The sequence below is a fragment of the Coenobita brevimanus genome, chromosome 58, assembly GCF_032717465.1.
Source record: "Coenobita brevimanus isolate Jiangsu-jjx chromosome 58, ASM3271746v2, whole genome shotgun sequence".
NCBI lineage: Eukaryota > Metazoa > Arthropoda > Malacostraca > Decapoda > Coenobitidae > Coenobita > Coenobita brevimanus.
The window spans coordinates 34,613,269-34,633,011 of record NC_137011.1 but is presented as its reverse complement, the minus strand read 5'-3'; positions in this window follow the sequence as shown (position 1 = coordinate 34,633,011).

The following is a 19,743-nucleotide window of genomic DNA, read 5'->3' as shown; positions in this document are numbered from 1 at the left end:
AAAGTGCACAAGCACCAACAAATTGTTTTCGTAAAAAATCTAATATTCAGCACTGTTTTCAATACCCATGACCAAGTATGCACACAGTTAGGAAAAGTGTAATCATTGAGGGAGGCCTGGAGAGTAAAAACCCATTTAAGTATATACCCTCCAGAAATGCTACCACGCTTGCGTAGTGTTATGATAGGAGCAAATGTTCATATACATAACAGAGGGAGAGAGAGAGAGTCGTGGAAGGTTGAAATGGTGTGAAGTTGAGGAAGTGATCGAGAAGCGAAAGGCTGGAGGAAAGTGTGTTGGTGGGGGAAAGGGTGGTGTGATGGTGGGGTAAGGGGTGGTGTGATGGTGGGGGAAGGGGTGGTGTGGTGGTGGGGTAAGGGGTGGTGTGATGGTGGGGGAAGGGCTGGTGTGGTGGTGGGGGAAAGGGTGGTGTGATGGTGGGGTAAGGGATGGTGTGATGGTGGGGGAAGGGGTGGTGTGATGTTGGGGGAAGGGGTGGTGTGGTGGTGGGGTAAGGGCTGGTGTGGTGGTGAGGTAAGGGCTGGTGTGGTGGTGGGTTAAGGGGTGGTGTGATGGTGGGGTAAGGAGTGGTGTGATGGTGGGGGAAGGGCTTGTGTGATGGTGGGGTAAGGGGTGGTGTGATGGTGGGGGAAGGGGTGGTGTGGTGGTGGGGTAAGGGGTGGTGTGATGTTGGGGGAAGGGGTGGTGTGGTGGTGGGGTAAGGGGTGGTGTGTTGGTGGGGGAAGGGGTGGTGTGATGGTGGGGGAAGGGGTGGTGTGATGGTGGGGGAAGGGCTTGTGTGATGGTGGGGGAAGGGGTGGTGTTGTGGTGGGGTAAGGGCTGGTGTGGTGGTGGGGTAAGGGCTGGTGTGGTGGTGGGTTAAGGGGTGGTGTGATGGTGGGGGAAGGGGTGGTGTGTTGGTGTGGGACGGGCTTGTGTGATGGTGGGTTAAGTGGTGGTGTGTTGGTGGGGGAAGGGTTGGTGTGGTGGTGGGGTAAGGGGTGGTGTGATGGTGGGGGAAGGGGTGGTGTGGTGGTGGGGTAAGGGGTGGTGTGATGGTGGGGGAAGGGTTGGTGTGGTGGGGGTAAGGGGTGGTATGATGGTGGGGGAAGGGGTGGTGTGGTGGTGGGGGAAGGGGTGGTGTGGTGGTGGGGTAAGGGGTGGTGTGATGGTGGGGGAAGGGTTGGTGTGGTGGTGGGGGAAGGGGTGGTGTGATGGTGGGGTAAGGGGTGGTGTGGTGGTGGGGGAAGGGGTGGTGTGGTGGTGGGGTAAGGGATGGTGTGATGGTGGGGGAAGGAGTGGTGTGATGGTGGGGGAAGGGGTGGTGTGATGGTGGGGTAAGGGCTGGTGTGGTGGTGGGGGAAGGGGTGGTGTGGTGGAGGGGGAAGGAGTGATGTGGTGGTGGGGGAAGAGGTGATGGGTTGGTGGAAAATTTAGAATGGTTTTGTTAGTGGAAAATTTAGAATGGTTTTGTTAGTGGTTGTGATAGTGGATGAGGTGTTGGTGTTAGTGGCATGGGCGATGGAGATAGAAGTAGTAGTTTGTCGTGGTGATGAGGGGGTGATGTTACCAGTGATGATGATGTTTGTGGTAAGGATGATGGTAATAGTGGAGCAGACGGATACCTATGTGATGATAATGGTGGTAGAAGTGGTAATGGTGGTAAAAGGGTAAATGATGATGATGGTGGTAGTGGAAGTTGAAATGGTGATAGTAGTGGAAATGGTGATGATGGTGGTGGGGAAAGTGGTGATGGTGTTGATAATGAGAATAGGTTTTTCGATGGTGTTATAAATTGTGACGATGATGGTAGTGGAAGTGGTGATGTCGGTAGTAATGGAAATAGTGATGATAGTGATGGTGGTGGTGGCTGTGTTGATGGTAGTGATGGTGGTAATAGTAGAAGTAGCAGTAGTAGTGGAAGCGGTGACAGTGGTAGCAGTAATGATACTGATGGTGGCTGTGGCTGTAATGATGGAGGTAATGGTGGTGATGGAGGCAATGGTGGTGAGGGAGGTAGGGGTTGTGGTAAAGGTAGTGGTGGAGTCGAGTCACGTTGGTCAACACAAAGGCCACCTTGAAACGCTCCTCATGTTCCCCACCCCACCCCTCACCACAGCCTGACCCACCCCACCCCTCACCACAGCCTGACCCCATCTCACCCCTCACCACAGCCTGACCCACCCCACCCCTCACCACAGCCTGACCCACCCCACCCCTCACCACAGCCTGACCCATCCCACCCCTCACCACAGCCTGACCCATCCTACCCCTCACCACAGCCTGACCCATCCCACCCCTCACCACAGCCTGACCCCACCCCACCCCACCCTCACCACAGCCTGACCCCACCCCACCCCACCCTCACCACAGCCTGACCCCACCCCACCCCACCCTCACAATAGCCTGACCCCATCCCACCCCTCACCACAGCCTGACCCCATCCCACCCCACCCTCACCACAGCCTGACCCCATCCCACCCCTCACCACAACCTGACCCCACCCAACCCCTCACCACAGCCTGACCCCACCCAACCACTCACCACAGCCTGACCCCATCCCACCCCTCACCACAGCCTGACCTCACCCCACCCCTCACCACAGCCTCACCCCACCCCACCCCTCACCACAGCCTCACCCCTCACCACAGCCTCACCCCACCCCACCCCTCACCACAGCCTGACACCATCCCACCCCTCACCACAGCCTGACCCCACCCAACCACTCACCACAGCCTGACCCCATCCCACCCCTCACCACAGCCTGACCTCACCCCACCCCTCACCACAGCCTCGCCCCACCCCACCCCTCACCACAGCCTGACCCCACCCCACCCCTCACCACAGCCTGACACCATCCCACCCCTCACCACAGCCTGACCACACCCCACCCCTCACCACAGCCTCACCCCACCCCACCCCTCACCACAGCCTCACCCCACCCAACCCCTCACCACAGCCTCACCCCACCCCATCCCTCACCACAGCCTCACCCCACCCCTCACCACAGCCTCACCCCACCCCACCCCTCACCACAGCCTCACTTTACCCCACCCCTCACCACAGCCTCACCCCACCCCACCCCTCACCACAGTCTCACCCTACCCCACCCCTCACCACAGCCTCACCCCACCCCTCACCACAGCCTCACCCCACCCCACCCCTCACCACAGCCTCACCCCACCCCACCCCTCACCACAGCCTCACCCGACCCCACCCCACCCCACCCCATCCCTCACCACAGCCTCACCCCACCCCACCCCTCACCACAGCCTCACCCCACCCCACCCCACCACAGCCTCACCCCACCCCACCCCTCACCACCGCCTCACCCCACCCCACCCCTCACCACAGCCTCACCCCACCCCACCCCTCACCACAGCCTCACCCCACCCCACCCCTCACCTCACCACAGCCTCACCCCACCCCACCCCTCACCACAGCCTCACCCCACCCCACCCCTCACCACAGCCTCACCCCACCCCACCCCTCACCACAGCCTCACCCCACCCCACCCCTCACCACAGCCTCACCCCACCCCACCCCACCCCTCACCACAGCCTCACCCCACCCCACCCCTCACCACAGCCTCATCCCACCCTACCCCTCACCACAGCCTCACCCCACCCTACCCCTCACCACAGCCTCACCCCACCCCACCCTTCACCACAGCCTCACCCCACCCCACCCCTCACCACAGCCTCATCCCACCCCACCCTTCACAACAGCCTCACCCCAACCCACCCCTCACCACAGCCTCCCCCACTTCTCACCCACCCCACCATTCACAACAGCCTCACCCCACCCCACCCCTCACCACAGCCTCACCCACCCCTCACCCACCCCACCCTTCACCCACCCCACCCTTCACCACAGCCTCACCCCACCCTACCCCTCACCACAGCCTCACCCCACCCCACCCCTCACCACAGCCTGACCCATCCCACCGATCACCACAGCCTGACCCCACCCCACCCCACCCTCACCACAGCCTGACCCCATCCCACCCCTCACCACAACCTGACCCCATCCCACCTCACCCTCACCACAGCCTGACCCCATCCCACCCCACCACTCACCACAACCTGACCCCATCCCACCCCACCACTCACCACAACCTGACCCCATCCCACCCCTCACCACAGCCTGACCCCACCCAACCCCTTACTACAGCCTGACCCCATCCCACCCCTCACCACAGCCTGACCCCACCTCACCCCTCACCACAACCTGACCCCACCCCACACCTCACCACAGCCTGACCCCACCCCACCCCACACCACAGCCTGACCCCACCGCACCCCTCACCACGGCCTGACCCCACTGCACCCCTCACCACGGCCTGACCCCACCCCACATCTCACCACGGCCTGACCCCACCCCACCCCTCACCACAGCCTCACCCCACCCCACCCCTCACCACAGCCTCACCCCACCCCACCCCTCACCACAGCCTCACCCTACCCCACCCCTCACCACAGCCTCACCCTACCCCATCCCTCACCACAGCCTCACCCCACCCCACCCATCACCACAGCCTGACCCCACCCCACCCCTCACCACAGCCTCACCCCACCCCTCCCCTCACCTCAGCCTCACCCCACCCCACCCCTCACCACAGCCTCACCCCACCCCACCCCTCACCACAGCCTCACCCCACCCCACCCCTCACCACAGCCTGACCCTACCCCACCCCTCACCACAGCCTCACTCTACCCCACCCCTCACCACAGCCTCACCCCACCCCTCACCACAACCTCACCCCACCCCACCCCTCACCACAGCCTCACCCTACCCCACCCCACCCCACCCCTCACCACAGCCTCACCCCACCCCACCCCTCACCACAGCCTCATCCCACCCTACCCCTCACTACATCCTCACCCCACCTCACTCCTCACCACAGCCTCACCCGACCCCACCCTACCCCACCCCTCACCACAGCCTCACCCCACCCCACCCCTCACCACAGCCTCACCCCACCCCACCCCTCACCACAGCCTCACCACACCCCACCCTTCACAACATCCTCGCCCCACCCCACCCCTCACCACAGCCTCCCCCACCCCTCACCCACCCCACCCTTCACCACAGCCTCCCCCACTCCTCACCCACCCCTCCCCTCACCACAGCCTTCCCCACCTCTCACCCACCCAACCCCTCACCACAGCCTCACCCCACCCCACCCGATCCCTCACCACAGCCTCACCCCACCCCACCCCACCCCTCACCACAGCCTCACCCCACCCCACCCCTCATCACAGCCTCATCCCACCCTACCCCTTACCACAGCCTCACCCCACCCTACCTCTCACCACAGCCTTACCCCACCCTACCCTTCACCACAGCCTCACCCAACCCCCCCTTCACCACAGCCTCACCCCACCCCACCCCTCACCACAGCCTCACCCCACCCCACCCCTCACCACAGCCTCACCCCACCCCACCCCTCACCACAGCCTCACCCCACCCCATCCTTCACAACAGCCTCGCCCCACCCCACCCTTCACCACAACCTCCCCCACCCCACCCTTCACCACAGCCTCCCCCACCCCTCACCCACCCCTTCCCTCACCACAGCCTCCCCCACCTCTCAGCCACCCCACTCCTCACCAGAGCCTCACCTCACCTCACCCCATGCCAGAGTCTCACCCTACCTCACCCCTCACCTCAGACCTCACCCAACCTCCACTCAGCTCCAGCCTATCCATTACCCCAACCCTCTCTCTCTCTCTCTCTCTCTCTCTCTCTCTCTCGTGTACTGAAAATTAGGTACAATTGGTCATGCCAAAACAAACTAAAACTGTCGAGATTCCAGCAGTCGAGCCAGCAGAGCGTGTGCTTTTTAATCTCCATTTCCTGAGTTCAGACCCACTCGGGGACGGACATTTAGGAGAGAGAATTAGTATGTCTGTATACAAGTTGACACATGTTTGCATTCTGTCGTGGTTCCCACATATGCAAACACTTTTTACAGGGTCCACCTGGCCAGGGTGAGATGAGGGCTTCATGCAGCCTCCCCTCAAGTTACCAGAAGAGACTGGATGACTCTGTCACTGATGCCTGTCCAGGATGCAACACAGCACCCCATACTGTTCAGCACATTATGGAAGACTGCACTGCACACTATCACTTTCGCCAACAACAAAACATATACTCCTTGAGAGCTCTGTGGGAAAGTCCGGTCTCGGCCATGGCCTTCCTTAGGGACTCAGGGCTGTTCAACCAGACTGCCTAGGGAACTACTACTACTACTACTACTACACTTTTTACAGCCTGTGTTCATTGGTTACTTGTTTTCATATCAGCTGCTGTTGTAACTCCTCAAAATATTACATGGTTTATCATAAATGTTGTTTATAGTATAGCAGACCTTTTATTATTTTTACTGTCAGTATGTCGTGCTTTTCATTTATTGATACGAAAATTGATCTGCCATGTTTGGTTCGGATTTTTTGTTTAAATCTATGTTAATAACTTCTCTTTGTAAAGATGTATCTGCTGTGTCAGAAGTGTGTACATCAGCAAATCTGGATATTTTACATCACAGACCAGCATCAGTGTTATTGATGTAAATTAAAAACAGAAGAGAACCCAGTACAGAACCCTTAAGCACCCTACTTGGAAAGTCTTTCCAAGTTTGATTCAGTTCTGTTTATCACGCCTCCACGTCCCCTGTGTCAGTTATCGGCCTACCTGATTACACTGCTCCTGACAACACTGAAATCTGTCTCAGATCCGAACTTTTCCCAATATCCGAACTTTGATTCGTCCTGCAAATCGAGATTACTCCCCTCCCCGCCTCCACGTATTCGGACTTTGATCCCTGCCAGCCTGAAATCCTGACTTACTTTGACAGTTCTACCTTCCAAAACCTGGCTTGAATTCGGCGAGAAAGGGGAGAAAGATCGGTCGGAGATAGACTTACTGCCGTGTTCGTCTCAGTAAATCTCGACCTGACACGGAAACAGACTCAGCTGAACTCTCTATATCAGTGATTCTCAAGCTATGAGTCGCCACACAAAGGTGGGTAGCGAGGGGAATTTTAATGGGTCGCAGGGACATACAATAGGCCTAATGTTTTCAATGCATTTTATATACTTAATTGAAATTGTAATTATCCTTATTACACTATTTGCATATTGAGAATAACTATGATAGTCTATATACCGATTATTTGCTGTGTGTGTGTGTGTGTGTGTGTGTGTGTGTGTGTGTGTAGAAAGTTATTACAGCAAGTCCCTGTATGTTTGATTTTTTTCCTTGTGGGTCGCGAAGTCTTGAAATATTCCAAATAAGGTCACACATTAAAAGGTTTGAAAACCGCTGCTCTGTACGGACAGAAACTTCGGTCATGTGGGGGGGGGGGAGTTTAGTGGAGGGAAAGGGTGATAGAAAATAATTGGAAGGGGAAGAAGAATTAAAAAAAAAAAAAAAAACAAATGGGGAAAAATAATTGCACATTGGAGGGAAAAAGAGGAAGAGAGGAGAAGAAAAGGAGACGGTAGAGGAAATACGGGAACGGTCGGGAAAGAAAAAGAGAAGAATTAGAGATGGACAAGGAGAGGAAGGGACGAGAGAGAGAGAGAGAGAGAGAGAGAGAGACTGTCGGTGAATGAGACCCCGGTAAAAAGGAAGTGGATGGTGAAGCTTTATACATTTTTGTTTGTTCATTGCTCTCTCTCTCTCTCTCTCTCTCTCTCTCTCTCTCTCTCTCTCTCTCTCTCTCTCTCTCTCTCTCTCTCTCTCTTTCTCTTTCATCGCAAGGTAAGAGGGATTGTTTTATTGAACAAGAAGCGATAACTTTGCTTTACTCAATAATTAACGAATACGGACTATTTTTATGTAATGATGGTGTGATGGAGATAATGGTGGTAGTGATGATAATAATGGTGGTGGTGGTGGTATGACGCTGGCCTCACCTAACTTTTATAGGTCTGCCCTATGCTGAGTATAATGATCTGACAGTGACATAAATGACTCAGAATGGCGACGGGATTCTGAAGGGGTTGAGGTATCGGTACTGTTATTTGATCACCCGTCACTACAAGCCATCCCCTGTAGCTAAATAATACCATCTGGAACCAGCACCATTATAACAACGTAGCATCGCACTGATTTTGTTTAGATGTGTATTTCTAACATCTGTATTAGGACGAAAGTGTCCCCCCAGCTGAATGAAATTGTAGCAAAGGTTATACAAAGAACACTTTTGTACACTGGGACGTCTCCCTCAAGCTGAATAAAATATACAAAGCGTCATCGGTCTGAATAAATTAGTAGCAAAATTAATCTACACTAAATTCTGGAATGAAGCTTATGAACGTGACGATAATTTCGGAATCTGTATTATGCTTCTGTGATTTACTCTCAACTGGGGTGAGCTGGGACAGAATGCTAGAACTGTCCCCACCGTGAAAGAGTTAATGATGGTAGTAATAACACCCTCAGGCTCCCGTTATTCACTCATCTGAAGAAATTGTCCGGCATCAGCTGGAATAAAGTACTATAGAAGACGCGACCGTGAGTCCATAATATATCATTGCTTTTAGTAACGAAAATGGGAAAAGTGATGATAAGTTTGGGTTAATGTAAGCAGTGTCGCTGTTGCTGCCATTTGTCATATAAATGTTATAACGGTGACCACTGTAACTAGATTAATTATGTATCCAGTGTAGATAATCCCACATTCCATTTATGACCCTCTAACTTATTCAACCGTATGTTTTATGTTAATGCCATTACCATTGCAGATTGGCGAAATTACTGGCAATATGATTAGAGATAGGTAATTAATTTTCACATAATGACTTCGTCTTCATTTTAATCAAACATCCACCTAACATTATTGATGATCGTATTTTTTTGACTAATAATGAAGGTATTATTTAAGGCTATATTTGAGCCATCCAACTTAAATATATCCCAAGCTGAATCAAGGCGACAGGAAACAGTAAGAGGTTGAAGAAGTTCATCCTTTCACTACTATGACATTTTTGATCATGTATTTTTGCTATATTCGGGTCTCTTCTTTTCAGATGGAAGGGTGCAAGGAATAAATGTGTTGGGAGAGTTGAATGATTCTTTGATCACGAAGGAAGAAGTGGAGAAGGCAGTAAAGGATATGAAAACAGGGAAAGCTGCAGGTATGGATGGGTGTGCTGTGGAATGCCTGAAGGGTGGTTGAGTGACTATTGTTGACTGGTTAGTAAGATTGTTGAATGTGTGCTTTGAGAAAGGTATGGTGCCAATTGACTGGGCAAGTGCTTGTGTGGTCCCGTTGTATAAAGGCAAGGGTGATAAGTATGAATGTACAAGTTTTAGGGGTATAAGTCTGTTGAGTGTTGCAGGTAAAGTGTGTGGTAGAGTGTTAATTATGAGAGTTAGAGAGGGTACAGAGGGAGTGATTAGTGATGAGCAGTATGGCTTTAGGAGAGGGAGGGGATGCGTTGATCGGGTGTTTGCTGTGAGACAAGTGTGTGAAAAGTGTTTAGCGAAAGGCAAGGATGTGTTTTGGGCATTTATGGATTTAGAGAAAGCGTATGATAGAATTGATAGGGAGGCTTTGTGGACTGTTTTAAGATTGTATGGACTTGATGGTAGATTACTAAAAGGGGTGAAAAGTTTTTATGTAAATAGTAGAGCGTGTGCAAGAGTGGGAAATGCTGTGAGTGATTGGTTTCCCGTGAGAGTGGGGCTGCGACAGGGATGTGTGATGTCGCCTTGGTTGTTTAATATTTACATGGATGGTGTTGTAAGGGAGGTGAATGCAAGAGTTTTAGGTGGTCTGAGTCTGGTAAATGTTGATGGAGGAGAGTGGAATCTGAAGCAGCTGCTGTTTGCAGATGATACTGCACTGGTGACTGATTCAGAGGAGAGATTGAGACAGTTGGTAGAGGAGTTTGGAAGGGTGTGTGAAAGGAGGAAATTGAAAGTAAATGAGAATAAGAGTAAAGTGATGAAGTGTACGAGGTTGATAAATGGTAGGGGGATGAATATAGTTTTGAATGGTGAGTTGCTTGAGGAGGTAGATTGTTTTAAATATCTAGGGTCACATGTTGCTGTGGATGGAAGAATAGATGCAGAAGTGAAGTTTAGAATAAATGAAGTAGGAAAGGTGCTGGGAGGAATGAAAAAAGTGTTTAAATGTCGTTCGCTTAGAATGGATGTAAAGAGAAGGCTGTATGAGGGTGTTGTGGTACCGACTGCATTATATGGGGCTGAAACATGGAATGTGGGTGTAGCAGAGAGGAAAAGTTTGAATTTAATGGAGATGAGATGTCTGAGGAGTATGTGTGGAGTGACGCGTATGGATCGAGTGCGAAATGATGAAGTGCGAAGGAGAACTGGAGTTGTTCGGGAGGTGGCTGGTAGAGTTGAGCAGAGGGTGTTGCAATGGTTTGGGCATATGGAGAGAATGGATAATGAACGATTGGTGAAAATGATAACTAGATCTGATGTGAGAGGTGTAAGGCTGAGAGGGAGACCACGAATAGGATGGATGGACAGTGTGAAGAGAGCACTGGATGCGAGAGGGATGTCTGTTGAGCAAGGAAGAGTGGCTGTGCGTGACAGAAATAAATGGAGAGAAATTGTGAATGAATAAGTGATGACGCAGCCCTGAGGGGATATTCTCCCGCATTGGTCTGATCAGCTAGTCAGGTCAGGTGCGGGTAAGGGGATGGGTCTGTTATGATGTGGCAGGGGTAAACCAGTTCTGCTGTCGGGCCCTGCTGCGGATGTCACTGATTGCATTGCGCAGTTGACCCTTGTGCGGTGTGATGCGGTGAGGATCTGTCCGTTCTCCCCTTTGGGGCTAAGATGCGAATGAATGTGTTTGAATGGATGAGTAAATGGAGAGTGAGTCGTCCTGTCTCGGCTACCTCCCTTTCCTTGGGGGAAGCAGCCTAGGTATATAGATAGATAGATTCTTTTCAGACTAGGAAAGATCTCTCGTACTGAAATGGATCATGCAATATACACCTGACCCCCCATGTTCGGTAAGTGTCTGGCTAACTGAATTAAACCATGTGGCGATAGGAGGAATAAATCTATAAAACACGTCATTCGTAGGAAAATTGTTTACACCTTGACAAAGATGCATCAAAACCCTCACTAGTTGAATTCTTGAGGTGGTCAGATTCTTGAACAAAGTTTGTTTCCTTCTTGTCCCAGTTCATCCAATGGGAAAATTGGGGACTTATGTGTAACATCGTCTGTTGCAGGTCTAATTTTAGGGGAAAAACTGAGACTTGACAAAATCGCCTGCGGTAATGACCCTCGTGCAGTCGATAGCCTGTAATTCTAAGCCTTCAACTTTCCTCCTCCTCTTCCTCCTCCTCCTCCTCCTCCTCCTCCTCAAGACAGGTAACCACACACCGCTGCCCACTCACACACCTGTACGCTGCACACTTACAAACAATAATATTTATCCACATTTTAGCTGAACAGTTATGAAGCTTGAATAATATTCATTAATGTTTGTTTGTTTGCTGAGACTGTGGCGCTAGTTTTCACAGCCATTGTTCACTGTCTCGTTATTTGTCGTTATGGGATGGATCAGCATTTACATCCGGAAATGCTCAGTACACACTGTAAATATTAGTTATGCTTATGGCCAGCGTTCAGGGAGCGGCCAGGTAACACGAGACAGGTGACATCCCTGCATAGGACATCAATAACACAACTCCGATAACACCGTGTACTGTTACGATCAGATGTCTGCAGACACTTCCATAACGACTGTGGCCATGGGTGATACAGGAAATAGTTTATGTGATAGCAGTACGAAGCATATAGCAAAGGAGTACTTATGAGAAACGTGAGTATTCTCAGACTTTCGAGCAGGAATAATAAACATGTAAGGCAGAACAATGCTGGCAGGGGATTGTGGCGGCCAACTTTTGTTCATAAAAGATTGGTACATAGCACTGGACTGTATCACCTGCTCTTGTTTATCTATCGATCTATTTACCTTTCTGTATACTCTCTCTCTCTCTCTCTCTCTCTCTCTGTATATATATATATATATAGATAGATAGATAGATAGATAGATAGATAGATATAGATAGATATATATAGATAGATAGATAGATAGATAGATAGATAGATATATATATATGAATATATATAGATAAATATATATAGATATATAGATGTATATATATATATATTTATCTATCTATCTATCTATATATATATATATATATATATATATATACACAGATAGGTGTGTATATAGTTTGTATTATGTATATATGTAAATGGTCTGTGATGATCTGAGTCTGTGCGTTTCAGGAAGATTAAGTCGTTATTATGACAGTTCAAGTGATTATGTTGATGAGCAGCGACAGTGAACACTGGTTGGCCTGGATGTCACAAATGTGTATAAACTGCACGCGTAATGATGCCAGGATTAATAATGAGGCAGGGGCGGTGAGAGGGAGATGGAGGGAGGTTATGTGGTGAGGGGGGGTGAAAGAGGCGAATGTGGGAGAGTTGAAGAGGTGGATGTAGAGGTGAAGAGAAGCAGTGGGGATAGAAGGGGTGAGGGGACAAGTGGCAAGGTAGAAGAATATGTAGAAGTAGGAGAGAAGCAGAAGGTTGGGTGGATGGAGGTGGGGAGGAGGGGAGAAAGGGATATAGAGAGACATGGGTAGGGAACAGGTGGTGGGATCAGAGGGGGAAAATGGGGATTGAGGTAAGCAGAGAACAATGTGAGGAAGTGACAGAAGTGGCCATGAGTAAGGAGTGTTGGGGTAAGTGGAGAAAGGGGAAGGAAGAATAGAGTTGAGGAAGAGTATTGGGGTGAGGATGGAGGAGAGGAGTGAGATAAGATGAGGATCGTAAGAGGGTAAAGGGCAGGAAGGAGAGGGGAGGAAATATTAAAGGGTGAAGGGTAGGGGAGTAGGAGGGGGATAAGAGTGCGGCAGAGGATCGATAGTAGAGTCCTTAATAGTACAGTCCTGGATAAAACTTTGCCTAATATTTCATCCATTGTTTTTATAACTTTGCTCTTCTGACTAATATTCCTAAGCTGGAAGAGGCCTGGTGTGTTTCTCTGTCCATAAATGGTTCACTTTGACATGTTACGTCAGGGAAGAAAGCGACGGATTTGAGCTAGGAGCAAAATAGACACAGTTGAACATGAGGCCAGCTTTTCTCCCTATTATATTCGTAATCGTAGATGCTGAGGTTCCCGGGTAGGGTGGATGGAATGATAGATGAAACACTGTATATAGATAGAAGCATCTGTCTTTCTGGCCTCGTCTCGAAATTATTAACTGATGAAACATAACGGAAGAGGATGGTGGATTAATATTTGATGTCAGCCAACTGCACGACTGTTATTAAGTCTACATTTGCTAAATTCCAGTCTTCTTCAAGAACATTACGCCATTAGTTGGTGTACATCTAGGTTCCCAAGTTTTGTGCATAACGAGTCTGCTCTCAAATCATGCGTCTCAAATAATTGGTACGACTTTTCATCGCTGGCGACAGCAGTCGACTGTGGCACCAGTCGAGCAGGGCAGTACTCCCGAGGTGGATGGAAAGCTGATGACAGGGAGTGCTGGAGCTCCCGTTTCATCAGCCCTCAGGACTAGTTCCTGACCATCCCCCTTTGCTGAACTTTTTCAGTGTCTCAGTTACACAGAGAGTAGGCCAGCATGCTCTCCAGTACAAATTTCTCTAACTATCTACACCAAACTACATGCACAGTACACACTACACTTCCTTTTCCAAAAATAAAAAATCATGGCGTCACAACACACAGCCTCGGAGTCCCCAGGGGGGTACCATAAATGCCCCCACCATCCGCCCCTCTCCCGATGACGACTCGAGGTGCCTGGAACCACTGTCTGACTCTCTTCTTCTTCATTTCTGCAACATTCGCGGCCTTTCCTCTAACTTTCGCTCTGTTGAGCACCACCTCTCCTCCTCTAAACCTCACCTTCTTTTTCTAACGGAGACTCAGCTGTCTGAGGCAACTGACAGCAAACCCTTTTCTGTATCCTCCTACTTTCTCTATACTCATTTCAAAGCCAAAGGTGGCTGTTGTGTATATATACGCAACGACTTGTCTTGCTCTCGTGTTCCTGAACTCGATTCTTCTGAATTCTCTACACTCTGGCTTCGGCTTTCCTGTCATTCTCTGACTAAATATATCTGTGCTGTTTACTTATCCCCTAATTCTACTGACTATCAAAAATTCTTCGACTATCTTACTTCTACGATGGAACACATTCTATCCATTTCTCCTTTCTCTGAAATCTCCATTCTAGGAGATTTCAATGTTCACCACCACCTTTGGCTCTCCTCTCCTTTCACGGATCCACCTGGTGAACAAGCCTACATCTTTTCTATCCTTAATGACCTAGAGCAGCTTGTACAGCACCCTACCCGTATCCCTGACCGCCTTGGAGAGAGCTCCAACATACTTGACCTCTTCCTCACAACTAATCCTTCTGCTTACTCTGTTAATCTTTTCTCTCCGTTGGGCTCCTCCGATCACAACCTTATTACCTTAACCTGTCCTATCACTCCGGTACGGCCTGTGGACCCTCCAGGGAAACGTCATCTGTGGCATTTTGGAGCCGCGGACTGGGAGGCCCTCAGGCAGTACTTCTTTGATTTTCCCTGGAATGATTATTGCTTCCGTGGCCGAGAGCCATCTGAGTGTGCCTTGCGCATTATGGAGGTTATTCTCTCGGGCATGGAAGCATACATTCCTTTCTCATATCCTTTGACTAACGCAAGAAAGCCTTGGTTTAATCACGCTTGTTCTAATGCTGTCCGCAACAAGGAGAGGGCCTACAAAAGGTACCAGAGCCAACCCACCCCTGAATCACATCATCTTTACGTTTCTGCCCGGAATCGTGCTAAGTCTGTTCTTCGCTCTACTAAAAATAATTTCATCCATGCTAAATGCTCTCAATTCTCCAACTCGAATTCTTCCCGCTCCTTCTGGCACCTTGCCAAAAATCTTTCTAACAACTTTACCTCATCATCCTTCCCTCCTCTTTTCTACTCTGATGGTTCTGTAGTTATTTCTTCTACTGATAAAGCAGATCTCTTCGCACAGACTTTCTCCTCCAATTCCACCTTAGACGATTCCGGTGCTGTTCCTCCATCACTTCCCCCCTCTGACTTCCTCATGGCTGACATTAAAATTTCTTCAGTTGATGTATTTTCTGCCATCACTGGCCTCAGTACTAACAAGGCATATGGGCCTGATGGGGTCCCTCCTGTTGTTCTCAAGAACTGTGCTTCTGTGCATACACCCTGCCTAGGCAAACTCTTTCGCTTTTGTCTGTCAACTTGTACCTTTCCTTCTTGCTGGAAGTTTGCTCTCATTCAGCCAGTCCCAAAGAAGGGTGACCACTCCCAACCCTCCAACTATCGTCCAATTGCTTTAACGTCCTGTATTTCAAAAGTTTTCGAGTCAATTCTCAATAGAAAAATTTTAAGGCATCTTTCCTATCACAACCTTCTTTCCGATCGTCAGTATGGGGTCCGTCAGGGACGCTCCACTGGCGATCTTCTCACCTACCTTTCAGACTCCTGGTCATCCTCCTTTCGGGACTTTGGCGAAAGCTTTGCCATTGCACTTGACATCTCAAAGGCTTTCGATCGAGTCTGGCATAAATCTTTAATTTCCAAACTGCCCTCCTACGGTTTCTATCCTTCTATCTGTGCCTTCATCACTAGCTTCCTTTCTGGTCGTTCTATAGCCGCTGTTGTAGATGGCGATCGTTCTTCTCCTAGATCTATCAACAGTGGTGTTCCTCAGGGCTCTGTCCTATCACCAACTCTCTTCCTTTTATTCATCAATGATCTTCTAAGCTGTACATCTAACCCTATCCACTCATACGCTGATGACTCCACCCTTCACCTTTCCATTCGGTTCCCGCAACGCCCATCTCAACAGTTGCTTCAACAAACAAGGGATGAGGCTATGGCACACCTAATGTCTGACTTGGCTCGTATCTCTGACTGGGGTAAAAATAATATGGTTGTTTTTAATGCATCTAAGACTCAGTTCTTACACCTATCAACCCGACAAAATCTTCCACAGGTATACCCATTAATGTTTAATAATATTCAGCTTAATCCTGCATCATCCTTGAACATGCTTGGGGTTTCATTTGCTCGGGACTTATCTTGGAAAGGTCATATTACATCTCTTGTAAAATCTGCTTCCAAGAGATTGGGTGTGCTAAGCCGACTCCGCTCTTTCTTTACCCCTGCACAATTGTTGACTCTATACAGGGGTTTTATCCACCCCTGTGTGGAGTACAACTCTCATGTGTGGGGAGGCTCCCCACATACAGCCCTTCTCAATAGGGTGGAGTCAAAGGCTTTTCGTCTCATTAACTCTCCTCCTCTTACTGACTCCCTTCAACCTCTGTCTCTTCGCCGCACTGTTGCATCTTTATCTCTTTTCTATCGCTACTTTAATGGTCACTGCTCCTTTGAACTGTCTGCTTGCATTCCTCCACCTTTACGACAGGCGCGTAGCACCTGTCTGGCAGCAAACTCTCATCCCTTTTCTGTCCAGCTTTCTAATGCAAGAGCTAACCGTTACTCCCAGTCTTTCATTTATGCAACAGGTCAGCTCTGGAACTGTCTCCCTCTGTCTGTATTTCCTGCTGCCTATGATCTCCAGTCTTTCAAACGCAGTGTGTCCAGGCATCTCAAAATGATCGGATCTTGAATTTGGCTCTCTATTGTATTTTGTTTTTCTCTTTGAGGGAACTGTTACTGCGGGCTCATGGCCTTTGGTTCCTTCTTCCTCGCATTAAGAAAAAAAAAAAAAAGATGCGTAGCTGTTGTGATCGTAGCGGTTTTTGTGTATGTATCTATGAATGTGTTTATGTACGTATATATATGTATGTATGCATGCATGAATGTATGTATGTATGTATGTAAGCATAATATTTCATCAGTGTCTGCCCCGTTTTCGATGAAAATTTGACATACATTGTGTGTGTGTGTGTGTGTGTGTGTGTGTGTGTGTGTGTGTGTGTGTGTGTGTGTGTGTGTGTTGGGGGAGGGGGGTGTTTGGGAAGAAGTGATTCGGTTTTGGTGCAGGTCGGTCACAGGCCAATATCACAGATCAAGGCCTGAGTTGGTGCGTGGCGTGTCTGTGGCCTCTGAGCACCATCTCTTACTTCACCTGTTTTGAAGTTTCTGAAAAAAAGAAAAAAAAAAGTATCTTTGCTCAGGTGATCGTAGGTTTTACAAAGAATGCTGTCGCTGTTAACGTTTTTTTTTTTTTTTTTTTTGTGGGGGGGGGGATGGGGACAATTATTTCTGATAGAAGTAGGCATACATGTAAATGAGAAGTTAGTGGAGAGTATAAAAAATTTGAGGCACTGTTCCAGCAATCATAGCAGGAAAAATTAAGGATAGTGTTTGTAGGTATTGCACATGATGCTTACAACTGACAGACTGTTGTATATACAGTATTGTGTTTTTCCCTCCACAGTGGCGGCAGTGCTGGGCCGTGCTGGGCAAACTCTCACCAGTGGCAGGTAAGACAGGACTGTACGTGCTGTGGGGCAATGCACAAGTTGAAGGGGTTTACATGTGCTTAGGTTGAGTCCATGTTTTTGCAAAGAGAGTACATATGTTCAGGGCAATCCATGTAATTACGCTGAGAGTACTTGTGTACAGTATAATAATACATGATAAAGGTGAAAGTGTACACGTATCGCGCTGGAGGGATGCGATCATATTTTGTATAGCTCGTGACGTCCCGAGATGATTGAACTATTATCTTCTGAATATTTATACAATGCCAATACTTACTAGGAAATGACACAAGTAAGTGATAAAACACATCCTCATGAAAGCAGGTTTACAACGTGGGGTAAAATCATCAAGCATTTTACGATAACTATTGTCTATAGTGTCACATTGTCTCACGTCAGGTGTCTACCGATATTTTTTGGAGCTATGGTCGCGTCGTGCGACTCTGAGGTTGTTATTATCGTGCCCTGGCAGCCTACCGTTCAAAAGTGCGTCTGATTTCGTGTATAGTGTGAGACGCATGTGATTCGTGTACAATATGTTCGTGTATTATAATAGTCGTGGATAATATATTCCTGCATAATAATATGATTCGTGTATGATACGCAATCGGACGCACTTTTGAATGATAGGTTCCCAGGTACGTTCATGACAACCTCAGAGTCGTGCGCCGTGACTATAGTGTACGAACGAAGGATGAATGCATGTGTTAATGGTGAATGTACATGATCAGTAGTTACCTGTGTTACTGTTAATCATGTGCGCTGAATTTTTACACGTGCTGAGGTTATTGCACGTAGTTAGGAAAAAATGCACGCATTCTAAATATCCATAAGTATGATGTATGTTCAGAGGCCGATTATACATGTTGTGGGCGATGAGAATTATTATAGGTGATGGAGACATTGGCAGGTGTGTGGGGGGATTAAAGATGTACTGAAGGGATACAAGTGCTGGCTTGAGTGAGTGACGGGTACGATGGTATACGAATGGTGAAGGTGATGATGAGAGGTGTGGGTATGTGGTGAGGAGGTGAGAAGGTACTGTATTTGGTTTTTATACTCCCTCCTCCCATCTCTCTCTCTCTCTCTCTCTCTCTCTCTCTCTCTCTCTCTCTCTCTCTCTCTCTCTCTCTCTCTCTCTCTCCATTCTCTTCAATGTACTTTCCTACCTACTTACGTTCTCTGTATTCATTCTGAAGCCCAAGTAAGCTGAGATATAAACCCGAACGAACACTCTCGCATGCTTATTTACGCACAGTTTTGCACGCACGCACTCACAGTCACTTAAGTTGTCAAAACACACACACACACACACACACACACAATGAAAGCACTTACCGGTGAATAAACGGTGTAGCCCCTTCCCCACCATCTCCCCACCCTCAACCCGTCCCCACCATTTCCCCCACCCCCACCCCCTCCCCACCCGCTTTTTGGTAACCTGGTGGGGGAAGGAGGCTGTAAATACTTAGTTCCTCCGTAGTTTCCAACTTACCCATGTGTTTTTGTGTGTTTGTTTGTTGCGTTATTTAGTTATAGTGAGTGTTTACTTTGGGCCTTGTGTGTGTGTGTGTGTGTGTGTGTGTGTGTGTGTGTGTGTGTGTGTGTGTGAGAGAGAGAGAGAGAGAGAGAGTGAGAGAGCAGTTATAGATCTCACAGTATCTGGCATCAGGTGATTCCGTGAGCGTACTTCCTCACACGCACACATACACATTCAGACGCAGTGTACACGGCAACACATATGCACGCGTGGCCTTCATTACACACACACACACACACACACACACACACACACAATCACATGCACACCGTCATTACTCCATCAGTTCACTCCAGATTCTCTTGCATAACTCATCGCTCCCTCTCATTTCCTCTCCCTCCCTCCCTTTCATTATCCCTCACTCCTGTCTTCTTTTCTCCTCTTCTTCTTTCCTTCCTCTCCCCCTTCATTTTTTTTTTCGTCTCTTCTACCACTCATCGCCTCTCCGATCTCCTTTTCTTTTTTTATCCTCTTTTCTTTTCTTTTCCTCTTTTTCATCTCCCCTCACCCCCCTCTTAGACCATCCTCTCCCCTCCTTCTCCCACCCCCTCTCCCTGCCTTCTTCTACCCCTCTCCCCTCCTTTCGCCATATCTCCCCTCCTTCTTCAATCCCTCTCCCTCCTGTTTCTTCAGCCTTCTCTTTCCTGCATCTTTCACCTCCTGTACCCT